Raw genomic sequence first — 16,789 nt, 5'->3', positions numbered from 1 at the left:
ACTTATATCTTTCGGAGTAGCTTGTCATTTGCTCTAGTGCTTCACTTATATTTTTTAGAGCACGATGGTGGTTGTATTTTGAAGAAATTGATGAACTCTCATGCTTCACTTATATTATTTTGAGAGTCTTAAACAGCATGGTAATTTTCTTAGGTTATGAATTTAGTCCTAATATGATAGGCATCCAAGAGGGATATAATAAAAACTTTCATATAAAGTGCATTGAATACTATGAGAAGATTGATTCTTTATGATTGTTTTGAGATATAAAGATGGTGATATTAGAGTCATGCTAGTGGAGTAGTTGTGAATTTGAGAGATACTTGTGTTAAAGTTTGTGATTCCCGTAGCATGCACGTATGGTGAACCGTTATGTGATGAAGTTGGAGCATGACGTATTTATTGATTGTCTTCCTTATGAGTGGAGGTTGGGATCACGCAATGGTTAACTCCTACCAACCCTTTCCCTAGGGGCATGCGTGTAGTACTTTGTTTTGATGACTTGTATATTTTTGCAGTAAGTATATGAGTTCTTTATGACTAATGTTGAGTCCATGGATTATACGCACTCTCACCCTTCCACCATTGCTAGCCTCTCTTGTGCCGCGCAACTTTCGCCGGTACCATACACCCACCATATACCTTCCTCAAGACAGCCACCATACCTACCTATTATGGCATTTCCATAGCCATTCCGAGATATATTGCCATACAACTTTCCACTGTTCCGTTTATTATGACACGCTTCATGATTGTCATATTGCTTTGCATGATCATGTAGTTGACATTGTATTTGTGGCAAAGCCACCTTTCATAATTATTTCATACATGTCACTCTTGAGTCATTGCACATCCCGGTACACCACCGGAGGCATTCGTATAGAGTCATATTTTGTTCTAAGTATTGAGTTGTAATTCTTGAGTTGTAAGTAAATAAAAGTGTGATGGTCATCATTATTAGAGCATTGTCCCAGTGAGGAAAGGATGATGGAGACTATGATTCCCCCACAAGTTGGGTTGAGACTCCGGACGAAAAAAACAGAAAACAAAAAAATGAGAGAAAAAAAAGAAGGGGCAATGCTACTATCGTTTTACCACACTTGTTCTTCAAAGTAGCACCATGATCTTCATAATAGAGAGTCTCCTGTGTTGTCGCTTTCATATACTAGTGGGAATTTTCCATCATAGAACTTGGCTTTTATATTCCAACGATGGGCCTTCTCAAACGCCCTAGGTCTTCATGAGCAAGCAAGTTGGATGCACACCCACTTAGTTTCTTTTTGAGCTTTCATACACTTATAGCTCTAGTGCATTCATTGCATGGCAATCCCTGCTCACTCACATTGATATCTATTGATGGGCATCTCCATAGCCCGTTGATACACCTAGTTGATGTGAGACTATCTTCTCCTTTTGTCTTCTCCACAACCACCATTCTATTCCACCTATAGTGCTATGTCCATGGCTCACGCTCATGTATTGCGTGAAAGTTGAAAAAGTTTGAGAATAATAAAGTATGAAACAATTGCTTGGCTGAAACCGGGGTTGTGCATGATTTAAATATTTTGTGTGATGAAGATGGAGCATAGCCAAACTATATGATTTTGTAGGGATAGCTTTCTTTGGCCATGTTATTTTGAGAAGACATGATTGCTTTGTTCGTATGCTTGAGGTATTACTGTTTTTATGTCAATATTAAAAATTTGTTTTGAATCTTATGGATCTGAATATTCTTGCCACAATAAAAGAAGATTACATTGATAAATATGTTAGGTAGCATTCCACATCAACAATTCTATTTTTATCATTAACCTAATCAAGGACGAGCAGGAATTAAGCTTGGGGATGCTTGATACGTCTCCAACGTATCTATAATTTTTTATGTATTCATGCCATGTTTATAATATTTTTTACATGATTTTGGTATGATTTGGTTAGAACTAACCCGGACTGACGATGTTTTCAGCAGAACTACCGTGGTGTTATTTTTTGTGCAGAAATAAAAGTCATCGGAATGCGCTCAAAATCAACGGAGATTTTTTCTGGAAAATATAAAAAATACTGGAATGAAGAGTTACCGGAGGGGAGGCCCGTGGGCCCCACAAGGGTGGAGGGCGCGCCCACCACCCTAGGGCGCGCCCACGTGCCTCTAGACTTCCCGTGGGGCCCCCTGACTTGTTCTCGACGTCAACCTCTCCTATAAATCCCCAAACCTCCTGAAAATAACCTAGATCGGGAGTTCCGCCGCCGCAATCCTCTGTAGCCACCAAAACCTAATCGGGACCCTGTTTCGGCACCCTGTCGGAGGGGGGATCCATCACCGATGGCCATCTTCATCATCCCAGCACTCTCCATGATGAGGAGGGAGTAATTCACCCTCGGGGTTGAGGGTATGTACCAGTAGCTATGTATTTGATCTCTCTCTCTCTCTCTCTCTCGTGTTCTTGATTCGGCACGATCTTGATGTATCGCGAGCTTTGCTATTATAGTTGGATCTTATGATGTTTCTCCCCCTCTATCTCTTGTAATGGATTGAGTTTTCCCTTTGAAGTTTCCTATCGGATTGAGTCTTTAAGGATTTGAGGACACTTGATGTATGTCTTGCGTAGGATACCCATGGTGACAATGGGGTATTCTATTGATTCACTTGATGTATGTTTTGGTGATCAACTTACGGGTTCCGTGACCTTGGGAATCTATGCATAGGGGTTGGCACCCGTTTTCGTCTTGAATCTCCGGTAGAAACTTTGGGGCACTCTTTGAAGTTCTTTCTGTCGGTTGAATAGATGAATATGAGATTGTGTGATGCATATCGTATAATCATACCCACGGATACTTGAGGTGACATTGGAGTATCTAGGTTACATTAGGGTTTTGGTTGATTTGTGTCTTAAGGTGTTATTTTACTATGAACTCTAGGGCTGTTTGTGACACTTGTAGGAATAGCCCAATCGATTGATCGGAAAGAATAACTTTGAGGTGGTTTCGTACCCTACAATAATCTCTTCGTTTGTTCTCCGCTATTAGTGACTTTGGAGTGACTATTTTTTGCATGTTGAGGGATTTTTGTATGATCTAATTATGTTATCCTTGTTGAGAGAACTTGCACTAGTGAAAGTATGAATCCTAGGCCTTGTTTTCAAGCATTGCAATACCGTTTTCGCTCACTTTTACCACTTGCTACCTTGCTGTTTTTATATTTTCAGATTACAAAAACCTATATCTACCATCCATATTGCACTTGTATCACCATCTCTTTGCCGAACTAGTTCACCTATACAATTTACCATTGTATTGGGTGTGTTGGGGACACAAGAGACTCTTTGCTATTTGGTTGCAGGGTTATTTGAGAGAGACCATCTTCATCCTACGCCTCCCACGGATTGATAAACCTTAGGTCATCCACTTGAGGGAAATTTGCTACTGTACTACAAACCTCTCCACATGGAGGCCCAACAACGTCTACAAGAAGAAGGTTGTGTAGTAGACATCAGGGAGTCGGCGAAATATTCATCTAGCCGCCGTAGAGTCCAGAACTACTAGATCCAATCAAGACACAATCTCGGAGGGGGTTCACCACCTCCATTGGTGCCTATCCGATGAAGCGTGAGTAGTTCTTTGTAGACCTTCGGGTCCGTAGTTAGTAGCTAGATGGCTTTCTCTCTCTCTCGCTGATTCTCAATAGAATGGTCTCTTGGAGATCCATATGATGTAACTCTTTTGCAGTGTGTTTGTTGGGATGTGATGAACTTTTAGTTTATGATCAGTCATATCTTTTTATATCCATGAAAGTTACTTGAGTTTCTTTGATCTCTTATATGCATGATATCTTATAGCCTCGTATTTCTTCTCCGATATTTGGGTTTTGTTTGGCCAACTTGATCTATTTGTCTTGCAATGGGAAGAGGTGCCCAGTAGTGGGTTCGATCTTACGGTGCTTGATCCCAGTGACAGAAGGGGAACCGACACGTATGTATCGTTGCCACTAAGGATAAAAAGACGAGATCTATATCTACCGCCATATAGATAAACGGATCTTGTCTACATCATGTCATCGTTCTTATTGCATTGCTCCATTTTTCCATGAACTTAATACACTAGATGCATGCTGGATAGCGGTCGATGTGTGGAGTAATAGTAGTAGATGCAGGCAGGAGTCGGTCTACTAATCTTGGACGTGATGCCTATGTAATGATCATTGCCCGGATATCGTCATCATTATTTGAAGTTCTATCAATTGCCCAACAGTAATTTGTTTACCCACCATTTGCTATTTTTCTCAAGAGAAGCCACTAGTGAAACCTACGGCTCCCGGGTCTTCTTCTTCATATATTTGCCTTGCGATCTATTTTTCCTTTGTATTTTTATTCAGATCAATTAAACCCAAAAACCCAAAAACATCTTGCTGCACTTCATTTTATTTGCGATCTATTATTTCAATCTATTACAATTTTCTCCCGTCTCCGTGCCAATTTCTGGCGCCGTACCCGAAAGGGATTGACAACCCCTTTAACACGTCGGGTTGCGAGTGGCTGTTATTTGTGTGCAGGGGCTGTTTACGTTTTGTTGCTTGGTTCTCCCACTAGTTCGATACCTCGGTTTCATTACTAAGGGAAATACATACCATTGCTGTGCTAAATCATCCTCTCCTCTTGGGGGAAACACCGACATAATCTTGGCAAACATCATCACGCAACAAGCAAGACGAAAATGGCCAAGTGGTGAGGAATAAGGCTCGTCTTGTATCTCAAGGCTACACACAAGTTGAAGGAATTGACTTCGATGAAACTTTTGCACCTGTTGCTAGACTTGAAGCTATTCGCATATTGCTTGCTTATGCTAACTATCATAATATCATCTTATATCAAATGGATGTGAAAAGTGCATTCCTCAATGGTAAGCTTGAGGAAGAAGTATATGTTGCTCAACCCATCGGTTTTGAAGATCCTAAGCATCCTGACAAAGTCTTCAGACTCAACAAGGCCCTCTGTGGCCTCAAGCAGTCCCCTCGGGCATGGTATGATACACTGAAGGAATTCCTCATGAAGAAAGGCTTCAAACCCAGTTCACTTGACCCAACTCTTTTCACCAAAACTTATGATGATGAATTGTTCATGTGCCAAATATATGTGGATGATATTATATTTGGCTATACTAACGAACGTTAAAGTGATGAATCTGGATATATGATGCGTGAGGAATATCAAATGTCTATGATGGGAGAATTGAAATTCTTCTTAGGTCTCCAAATTCGTCAACAACGCAATGGCATCTTCATATCTCAAGAGAAATACCTCAAGGATGTACTGAGGAAATTCCGCATGCAAGATTGCAAAGGCGTCAAAATCCCTATGCCCACAAATGACCATCTATCCACCGATGAAAATGGTAAAGACTTCGATCAAAAGGTATACCGCTCCATTTTGCTCTTTATTGTATCTATGTGCATCTAGGCTAGATATTATGCTTAGTGTTTGCATGTGCGCCCGTTTTCAAGCTACACCGAAGGAATCACACCACAAGGCTGTGAAATATATTCTTCGATATCTAGCTCACACTCCAACACTTGGATTATGGTAGCCCAAGGGCTCGGATTTTTGATTTGATTGGATATTTTGACTCTGACTATGCTGGTGATCGAGTGGACCACAAGTCAACATCAGGCACATGCCATTTCCTCAGACGATCCTTAGTATGTTGGTCCTTGAAGAAGCAGACCTGCGTATCACTATCTACTGCTATAGCTGAGTACATTGCTGCTGGCTCTTGCTGTGCTCAATTGTTGTGGATGAAGCAAACCCTCAAGGACTATGGCATCAATTTGAAGAACGTGCCTCTCTACTATGACAATCACTGGTACAACGAGATGCTATACAAACGGTTTTTAACCCCTTTCCGCGACGGCATTTGGAACGGACGTCAAGTGAGTGTGGGCGATAGGGGGGGTCCTTCCCACACGACCCAGAAACCATCAGGGATAGGCCCTCCTGGCACACACGCTCGGCAAAATGAGCTCGTGTGCGATCGGGCAAGGCATCGAAACCCAATTGTTTCCGTTTGTATGTACATCCCACACAGTCAGTCCGAAACAAACGTTTTCGTTTGTTATGTACATTCCACACAGTCAATCCAAGGAATACGTTTCCGTTCTTATGTACATTCCACACAGTCAATCCAGGGAAAACATTTCTGTTCATATGTACATCCCACACAGTCAATCCAGGGAAAACGTTTCCGTTCATATGTACATCCCACACAGTTTTTTCTATAGGCTCGTGTGTGATAGGTGTAACTATCACACATGCTCTGCCTTGGTTAATCGTTTGCTTTTATTCAACTACATCACACACAATTTTATGAAGAAAACTGTGTGGCATTGGGCTATCCATCACAAGTGCTTTTACTGCTAGAACCATTTGCAAAGTTCCATGACCCATTTAGCAGGTTTATTAGTTTACAAGTAATAATTCCAGTATTACGCAAATTCACATTTCATATCGAATAACTGTTTGCCAATTTCATACCAGGCACATAAATATATTTGAACATCACAGTACGATAGCTACCTGGAAACAACACAGTACAACATATAGCTAGTTCAGCTTCATAAGAACAATATTAGAACAATATATTCATTTCCCTAATCGAGATCATCCAGGCTCGTCTTATCCACCTCTGCTTTCAGTTCAGTAAGAACCTGTTTTGCACTGGCCAACTGGGAAAGTGCCTCCTCCATTGCCAACACCATCTTAGCAAACTCTGATTTAAAAAATCTGAGCTCATACTCCACCTTCCTCTTTTTATCCCGCATCTTCAAATATTCTTCAGCGTTGACAACACTTTCTCTAAGCCTGCCTCTGTTCTCTTCCTCATACATGCTCCAGAGCTTTGCTAGGCACATCTTCAAAGACTGTGGCCACTCTTGATCAACCCACTCCAAGTAAGAACACTTCCGTTCATCCTATAATATTTAAAACTAGATCAGTAACAATTGTAGGGGAATTGGGTTTATAGCAACATAGAAAATCACCAATACTTATTTTGAAAAACTGAAGAAACAGGTTAATTATGACATATCTTCTCAAAAAGATCAATGTGCAAATGAATTAATTGCTACTGAGACAACAACAAAATTCTAAAACATCAGAAGCTATAATTAACTACAACAACACTACAAGTTCTTACTAATGTACTATAAATAAAAAATTGAACATTTTATGAGGAAGGTAAATATAACTGCAACAGTATAGTGACAGTGTTTGGATGACAACAAATTGATACTAACAGGTGTGTACATGCACAAATTTAGTAACACAGAACTAATAGCACTAAGGCGGTCCACTATGTATACCAAAACCGGTGGCAAGACAACTGTTGCTACATCTCGCACCGGTGCCGTGCACTGGCGAGCCGATGCAGCGGAAAAAATCAGGGACCCGGACTCCGGAGCATCTAGTTGCTCTGATGCCAGTTCCTTCGTGCCATAAAGATTTAGTATTTTACTGCTTGGCTGCTCGGATGTGTGGACCAAAGTTGGCTGCACAAACCGCTAAAGCGGAGCCAAATAATTTTCTAATGGCACCGCTGATGGGATGGCAACATTTTTAGATACTAGGTACAAACTTTGACACTGTCTTAGGATGCTTTGGTTGAAGGTGTGGTATGAATGGGTTGGGACCGTGACAGTGTCTGAATCACATCTAACAAATGATTTGTAACAATGAAAGAGGGTCTAACCTTGTCTGCACATGCCAGAAACTTCCTCCCACTGTCCACAGATTCAAACGCAACTAGCTTCATGCATGGAGATTGATGGTGACAACAAGCGGAAAGATCTTCAGCCACTCCGCTCCATTCGTTGGAACTGATGGTCCTAGGGATCTACAAGAGGAAGAAATGACTCAAATCAATCGTCGGGTTAAAATCCTTCATTCCAAGTCATAGCCCGAGAGAGATAATAGAGGCATACCCGGGTGGTGAAGGAGTCGTCGTCGAAGGAGGAACCACTGGAGTGGTCATTGAAGAAGACCATGGTGATCCCGGCGGTAGGATGCGAGACGGCGAGAGCGAGGAAGCAAGCGAGGAAGCGGCTATAGCTTAGGAAGGAAGGAAGGAAGGAGGAAACAGGGGAAATGTGACTTGTGGTCGGGGAGAAAAGGGAGTGGGGAAGGGAGGAGGGGGTAGATATTTCGGAAGTAGGCCAAAAAATTTGAAATGTGGAGGGAAACTTTGCGCGCGGTGCCGCCGGACACCATTCACTTTGAACGATTGTATGCATCGCAAATGATTCTTCTACTTTACGCGCATATGATGAGTTTGATAATTCAAATTTTGGTGGAAATTTCCCCGGGTATATGTCATTGCATAATTTAACATTGCTTGCTAATTTGGGCACACAAAAGAGCGTACAACACACAGACCACACTTACTGAATCGAGCAATTTTAGTAATTAAACAGAGCCAGTTGTCCTAAACATTGCTCTAACAAAAGACCAGCATTAAAAACAAAACCTAAGTATGCATAATTTTAACAAATCCGCCCCCGCGCCGGCCTATGCATCACCGGCGTGAGATGAGACATTGATAACTTGTCTTGGCGACATGCCGCCGTTGGTGGACTCCTCGTCCTTGTCCTCGTCCTCGACGCCGCTCTCAAGATTGTAGTACTCGTAGTAGTGGTTGTGCCAGAGCTCGCGATGGTACTCCACCGCCAATTCCTCGATGGACAGACTCTTCTCTACCGCGACCTCTGCCACACGCAACTCCTCTTGGCGCTCCTTGATCTCCGCCGTCTCCTACATCTCCAGGTCCCGCTTGGCGATCTCATGAGGAAGCAGGTGCTCCATGGCCACCGCCGCCTTTTCGGACATGGGTTGCATGCTGGATTCCTAGGTGGCCTGGAATATCTTGGCGTGTGCGTCCTCTATCTTGGCGTGGATGGCCTCGACCTGGGCCAGGGCGACATCGGCGGCATGAACGGCAGCTCGAGCGCTCTCGGTACGGATGACATTTTTTGGAATTTAAATGCCATGGCACTCCATGCTTAAATAATGGTTATGACACAATTAAAGATGAAACCTTGCTTGATGTAATGTCATGCCACCAAGATGATGTGGTACATTTTTCGTATGTTTGGCGAAAGTTAGGACACACACCCCTCACAAACCGAAGCAATCACTAGAAGGCTTGTGGTTCTGAGAGGGAACAATGCATGTTTCCTGACGAATGGGAGATAAATTCCCCTTACGGCCTTCAATTTTTTCTACATTTAACATGCACTAACAAACTGTCAGGTGAAAATTTGGAAAATTTCACGGGTCATTTGACCTTTTAAAGACATTAAGTGATTTTCTAGCCATTTAATGACCGTAATTCAAATTTGAACTACATGTACATGCAATAGGTAACCATAACGGTTTGAAAAATCATATTTGTGTACTTGTGTGCGAGTTAATTCCATGTGCAGTAATTTGGAAGGAATTTTCAAACATAATGGTCTCAGGGCATGGACACATGCATGGAGTGCCATGGGATTTTAATTCCAAAAAATTAAAAAATGATTAGAAAAACATGAAACCTTGCTTGATGTAATGTCATGCCACCAAGATGACGTGGTTAAAAAAATTGGCCTATTTGACGAAAGTTTTGACACACACCCCTCACAAACCGGAGCAGCTCACTAGAAGGCTCGTGGTTCCGAGAGGGAACAATGCATGTTTGATGACGAACGGGAGATAGCTTCCTCTTACGACCTTCAAATTTTTCTACGTTTAATGTGCACTAATACAACTGTCATGTGAAAATTTGGAAAATTTCAGGGGTCATTTGACCTTTTAAAGACATTTAAGTGATTTTCTAGCTATTTAATGACCGTAATTCAAATTTGAACTACATCTTCATGCAACAGCTAACCATAACGGTTTGAAAAATCATATTTGTGTACTTGTGTGCGAGTTAATTCCATGTGCAGTAAATTAGAAGGAATTCTCAAACATATTGGTCTCACGGCATGGACACATGCATGGAGTGCCATGGCATTTTAATTCCAAAAAATTAAAAAAATGACCAGAAAACATGAAACCTTGCTTGATGTAATGTCATGCCACCAAGATGATGTGTTAAAAAAGTTGGCCTGTTTGATGAAAGTTCGGACACACACCCCTCATAAACCGGAGCAACTCACTAGAAGGCTCGTGGTTCCGAGAGGGAACAATGCATGCTTGATGACGAACGGGAGATAGCTCCCTCTTACGGCCTTCAAATTCTTTCTATGTTTAACGTGCACTAATAAAACTGTCATGTGAAAATTTGGAAAATTCTAGGGGTCATTTGACCTTTTAAAGACATTTAAGCGATTTTCTAGCCATTTAATGACCGTAATTCAAATTTGAACTACATCTACATGCAATGGCTAACCATAACAATTTGAAAAATCATATTTGTGTACTTGTGTGCGAGTTAATTCCACGTGCAGTAAATTAGAAGGAATTTTCAAACATATTGGTGTCACGGCATGGACGCATGCATGGAGTGCCATGGCATTTTAATCACAAAAAATTAAAAAATGATCAGAAAAACATGAAACCTTACTTCATGTAATGTCATACCACCAAGATAATGTGGTAAAAAAATTGGCCTGTTTCACGAAAGTTTGGACACATATCCTCACAAACCGGAGCAACTCACTAGAAGGCTCGTGGTTCCGAGAGGGAATAATGTATGTTTGCTGACGAACATGAGATAGCTTCCTCTTATGGCCTTCAAATTTTTTCTACATTTAACGTGCACTAATACCACTGTCATGTGAAAATTTGGAAAATTCTAGGGGTCATTTGACCTTTTAAAGAACTTTAAGTGATTTCCTTGCCATTTAATGACCGTAGTTCAATTTTGAACTACATCTACATGCAACGTCTAACCACAATGGTTTGAAAAATCATATTTTTTTGTACTTGTGTGCGAGTTAAAAAATCATCAGACGATGTAAATATCTGGTGTTCAAAAGAGAAAATGTAAAGATCTGGCAAGACATCCGGCCCCACGCGATTGGCACTCTATTTCGTGCCTCGAGGTTTGGAAGGTGAGTGGCGGGGGTTATTAATCAGACACGGTTCTGTATTGGAAACAGTTGATACGTCTCCGACGTATCTATAATTTTTGATTGTTCCATGCTGTTATATTATCATTCTTGGATGTTTTATAATCATTCTATAGCAACTTTATATCATTTTTTGGGACTAACCTATTGACCCAGTGCCCAGTGCTAGTTGCTGTTTTTGCTTGTTTTTTACATCGCAGGAAATCAATAGCAAACGGCGTCGTGGAATTGTCACGGCAGATGTCCTCGTGGAAGGACTTAGTTGTGGAGCCATTGCGATGAGGTTAGCTTAAAGGGGTTAAAACAGGACAAAGGGCATGAGGAATTTATACTAGTTCGGCCCCTTGCGGTGAAGGTAAAAGCCTAATCCAGTTTGAGGTGGTATTGCTAGGGTTTCGATTACCAGGGAGCGAATACGCTTGGCCTGGCTTTCGATCTGTTGTCTCCCTCTCTCCCTAAACCGATGTCGGCTCGTCCCCTTATATACATGGGTTGACGCCCCGCGGCTTACAGAGTCCCGGCCGGCTCATACAAACGTGTCTGGCCCGGTGACTTATCTTACATGCCTTATAATACAAGTTACATATACATGGCGGTTTACACTTATGGGCCTTAAATCTCCTTCGGGCTTGGGCCCTTTAATTAGCCTACTTCATAAACCGCCATCCTTAACATACTCATGGGCTTTGTTTAGATGAACCGCCATTGGGATAACCCGGCCCCTCCTAGGCGGGTCATATCGAATAGTCATATCCCCAACATTAGGCCCCAGGTTGATTTGAACTTGTTCATGTCAATCTTCAACACTTAGAAAAAATCCTTCTTCATCTCCCTATAAAGTATTGTAACCCACCATGACATCACCTCCTGAAATTGCGATAACCCGCCATGACGTCACCTGTTATTAATACCACATACGACCCAAATCTTAATAAATCTTCTCTTTTAATGAACCTCCAAAAATCGAGGCGCTCGCGCCGTCACATGTCCATTTCCTTGTCTCCTCGATTCCCGTGCCTGCCACTTATCCTTCCAGTCCTATAAATAGGCCACGGGTCCTCTTTCCATTCTCCCCCTTTGCCTTCTCGTCTTCATCTTTCTCCTCGCAACGCCCCAGCGCGCCCGAGCTCTGCCGCCGTCGACCTTCGTCCACTGCCTCAACTCTGGCCGCTGCATCGCGCTGAACGAACTAGAACGCTGCAGCGCCCCTCCGCTGTCCATCAGTGTTGGTAAGCCTTCACCTTTCCTCGTAGTAGATATGTCTTTAGGGTTTCCTTGTTCGTCGCTGTTCATCACCGTTCCTCCTTCTCTTTCCTAGACTGCTTAGCTTTGATCAGAAAAAAAACAACACAGATCTTGCGCGGTAGCAGTTTTAGCACTTGTTTTATGATATTAGAACATATCCTCATTGCAATAGATCTCATCTGGGCACCCCACTTTCCTGCTGCCACCACCTTAGGTTTAGATTTTATTTCCTTTTTCTGAACTGCCGCAGATCCAATCTTATAGCTTTAATCTGTGAAACCTGTTTGTCCCAACACTTAGTGAAATTCACTCCTATCAGATCTTAGTTAACAGTACTTGTCATGGCGGCTTACATCACCGGCTTATAATTACCCATATATCATTAGGCCCCATCTAAGCCGCCATTCTGAATATATACTGTAACTTTTGCTTTCCGGCTTAATGAATCAATTTGAACTGGCAAAAAATTTCTTTCCTTTAGGCTTCCTCACAATGCCGCCAAAGACAGTCGCTTCATGTAACTGGGTTCCCTCCATTGTCACTAAGAACACATTCAGAGACTTTGTCAAAATTGGGTACTTGCCAGCAAAATATGTCATGCACTACCGCGCCCCTGATCCAGGCGAAGAAAGACCTCAGCCAAAGGATGGCGAAGTTATTGTTTTTACTGATCACATGAATCGGGACTTCTCACCACCCGGTTCTAAATTTTTCTGAGACGTTCTGCATTTCCTTCAACTCCATACTCAAGACATCGGGCCCAATTCCGTGTCTAATATCTGCAACTTTCAAGTCTTTTGCAAAGTATACCTTCAAGAGGAGCCCAGTGTCGAACTCTTTAGGGAATTTTTCTATTTAAACCGCCAAAACGAGTTTACAAACGGACCCAGCTTGGAACTTGGTGGAATCTCAATCCAACGAAGGAGATATGCCATCTTCCCTTATGATTGCCTGCCGAGTCACCCCAAGGAGCGGAACCAGACATGGTTTTACTGCAAAGATACCTCTCCGGCTGACGAGAATCCACTGCCGGGTTACCGTGTCGAACGCCTGGACCCAAAGCATAACCTTCCTGAAAAACTTACCACCGCCGAATGTGCAAAGCTTGCTCCCACTCTTGCAAAGGTTAAAGCTCTGCTAGGAAACAGTTTAACTGGCATTGATTTGGTGAGATGCTGGGTTTCTTAGCGGATCATACCCTTGAGTCACCGGCCCGGCTTAATGTGTACTTACACTGGTGGTGTAAAGGATCCACTGCGCCACAACTCTGTGCAATTAACTAACGAGGCAATTAACAAAATGACCAAGTCCCTTCTGAATGAAGATCCGGAAGATTGCAGTAAAGTGGGTCTGAACCCTTTCTGCAAACTTAACCCACCACCAGATGTGAGTCTCTGAACTCACTTACTTTTATCTCATTATTCAAATACGTTATTAACTCAACCTTTGATGACCTTTACAGGCTAAATCCGACTTTTGGAAAAAGAAATATGATCATGACGCTGCCAACAAGGCCAGGGCCGCTAAGAAAACCGGCAAGAGAACCACTAAGAAGAACAACCAAGTGCCTCTAATATGTTTGAACTGAATGACAGCTCTGAGTCGGAGGTAGCCCTTGACTCCCTTGGCTCTTTTTCAATCACCTTATTGACACTGATTATTATCAGGATGACACGGGGGCCAGTCAAGCAGTTGAAGAAGAGGTAACTATTATTTCCTCCGTCTCAGAACCTTTGCCAAGACAGAAACTTCAACAAGTAACCCGGAATGTAAGGTTTTCACATCCCTTGGTTCATTTAGATCCTCACTTTCTTTTGAAGCAACAGCAGCACGAAAATCGGCGACAAACCCGGACCAGTGGAGGTGAAGAATTGTCCTCTGGCTTACCGAACACTCCAGTTCCTCGAAAACGTCAAAACGAGGTTCTTCTGAACTTAATCTCTTTTTACCCGCTAGCGGGTCTCATTCGCCAGCCACTTAACTCTGCCGATTCAATTGACCAGGTGGTTTCTCGCTCTTCCTCTGGCGATTCATCACAGACTGAGCTGCCGGCTTTCAAAACTGCCCCTAGGTAACAACAGTTGCATTTGTTCTATACCTCCTTATGCTTTCATAATTGTACTGACGTGTCATAACCCATGTAGCGGCCAAGCAAAGCCTAGTAAGAAGACAAAGGTGACCGGGCCGACTGAAGATCCTGAAGTCGTCGAACCGGAGAAGCAAGTTCCAGCACCAAATGTCTCCGAAAAGCAACCAGAAGATCCTGCCTATGATTTTCCGCTAGAAATTCTTGACCTCTCTGGTGACCAAACAAAACTCAATCCTTTAAATACTGAATCATCAATCCCGCTTAAGCCGTCGGAGACTCATACTGATGACGTTATGATCACCGACACCGGTTTTACAGAACCGGGAAATCCAACTGCTTTGGCCAAGCACTCTGCCAAACAAGAGGTTATTGAAAGATGGAAAGTCAGGTTTGATGTCTCCCATTATGCACAGTTGAGCAGTAGTGAAATACTCTCTGCCTACCTCAGCCAAGTACAGTCCAGCCGTGATCTTGAAATTGATATGGTGAAGCAGATGCATCAGAAATATGAGGTATGAATTCCTGCTTAAATAAGTTATGTACATCCTGCCAGCCCCCAAGTCTACTGGGTATGATAAAATTGAATAGGCTGTAGACTTAGAGTAACCGTAAGTATCTGTAGTGGAATCCTTCCAAAGTCGGCGTTTCGTCTTTATAATTGAACCGGATTTTTGAACAATTAACTTTGCATCCATAGCCCCCAAGGGCCGGTTTAATCAGCATGAATGAGCCGGTCCTGTTTCACCATTGTTAATAAAGAGCGCTTACCTGTATAGCCCCCATAACCCGGCTGTGATTGTTACAATATAACCGGGTTATCATAAAATAGTAAGGAGATACAAGCGATATGCATTAGCCCCAAAGTGCCAAGTACTCTTGCTTGCAAATTGCTTGGGACTTACTGTCATGAACCGTTGGAAGGAAATATATTTGATATGAATGTTTTTGTATTTCTTGTGTTTGTACAGGATGCCACTGCTGATCTTCAATCACAATTGTCTGATGCAAAGACCTGGCTGAAGAATCAAGAATCTGAGACCCGGAAAGCTGAGTTAAAATTCCAATTTAGCGTGGCTGAAACGGAAAAGCTGGAGACCAGTTTTGAGACGGAGAGAAATACTTGGGCTGAAGAAACGACTGCTTTGACGCAGCGAGCTGAAAAAGCGAAGGCGGCTCTTCAAGAGGTGACCACTGAGCTCACCGGTTTAAAACACCGTGTATCCTAGATGGTTTCTGCTATCTTTGGTGAGTCGCCTTCTTAAACATCAAAAGTGAATCTTTTCCTTTGATAATATAAACCGCCTCTAACCAATCTATGACTTACTCAGGTCCCAGGAGCAGCAACCTTAACCAAGATATGCTTGTGAAGCTCAAAGCTGTGTATACTCTTGTTGAACAGCTATACACTAGAGCTCAGCGTGCACTGGCCACAATTTCTCCAACTAATCTAGCACCTACTCTCTTCATAGATGTCTTGAAAAAACTTTCTGTGCTACCTGCTAGGATTGACGAGATGAAGCGATCATCTGCAAGAGCCAGCGCCGTGACAGCTTTGAGCCGGGCCAAAGCATGGGTGCCAGAACTAGACCCGGCTGATGTAGCCACTGGATACCCAAGCTTAAAGGAAGATGGTACTCCGTTTGATCAGAAGGACTTCGCGGCTTGCGTGAAAGAGATACGTCCAATGGCGACTCTGATTGCCAATGACTCGAACCTTTCAAAGTACCATCCGACTTATAACAGGGAGAATCAGAAGATGCCTACACCGGCTTATAGAGTGATGGATCTAATCCCTCCAATCTGTAAGCATACTTTTGCCCCTGAAGCTGAGCCGTCTAAACTTATAGATGATGAAGCTGAATTTCAAGCTTTATGTGGCATCGATTGGTCATCACCAAATTTCCAGACGGCGGAAGAGGACGAAGAAGCGGAAAAGGATGATCCAGAAGCCTCAAGTCAGCAAGGCCAAGAAGAGTGAACCACCGGGCGGTTTATATACTTGATCCTTGAAAAAACACTTGATTTTATTTGGCTCATGAAGTCATGTAATAGGGTAGTGAAACTTTAATCTGCCGTGCCATCGTGCACGTTTCTGTTTTGCGCAACACAGCTGATCCGCCGGTTTAAGAAACCATCAGTTTATGCTTATGATAGCGTCAAACTGTTTATTACCCTGCACTCAAACAAATCACAAGTGCCCTGGCGGTTTACCGCCGGGCGGGTCATGATACCCAATTGAAACCAGTGGGGGCGGATAGTCCATAACCAAAGCCGGTCTAACCACAATGCTGACACAATTAGTAAATAAAAATCGTACCTGTGGTGTGTACTGAGACTTCCGGCTTATCAGCTCCATG

The sequence above is a fragment of the Triticum aestivum genome, chromosome 4D (assembly GCF_018294505.1).
Source record: "Triticum aestivum cultivar Chinese Spring chromosome 4D, IWGSC CS RefSeq v2.1, whole genome shotgun sequence".
NCBI classification, from domain to species: domain Eukaryota; kingdom Viridiplantae; phylum Streptophyta; class Magnoliopsida; order Poales; family Poaceae; genus Triticum; species Triticum aestivum.
Note: the sequence above shows the minus strand (reverse complement) of the source record.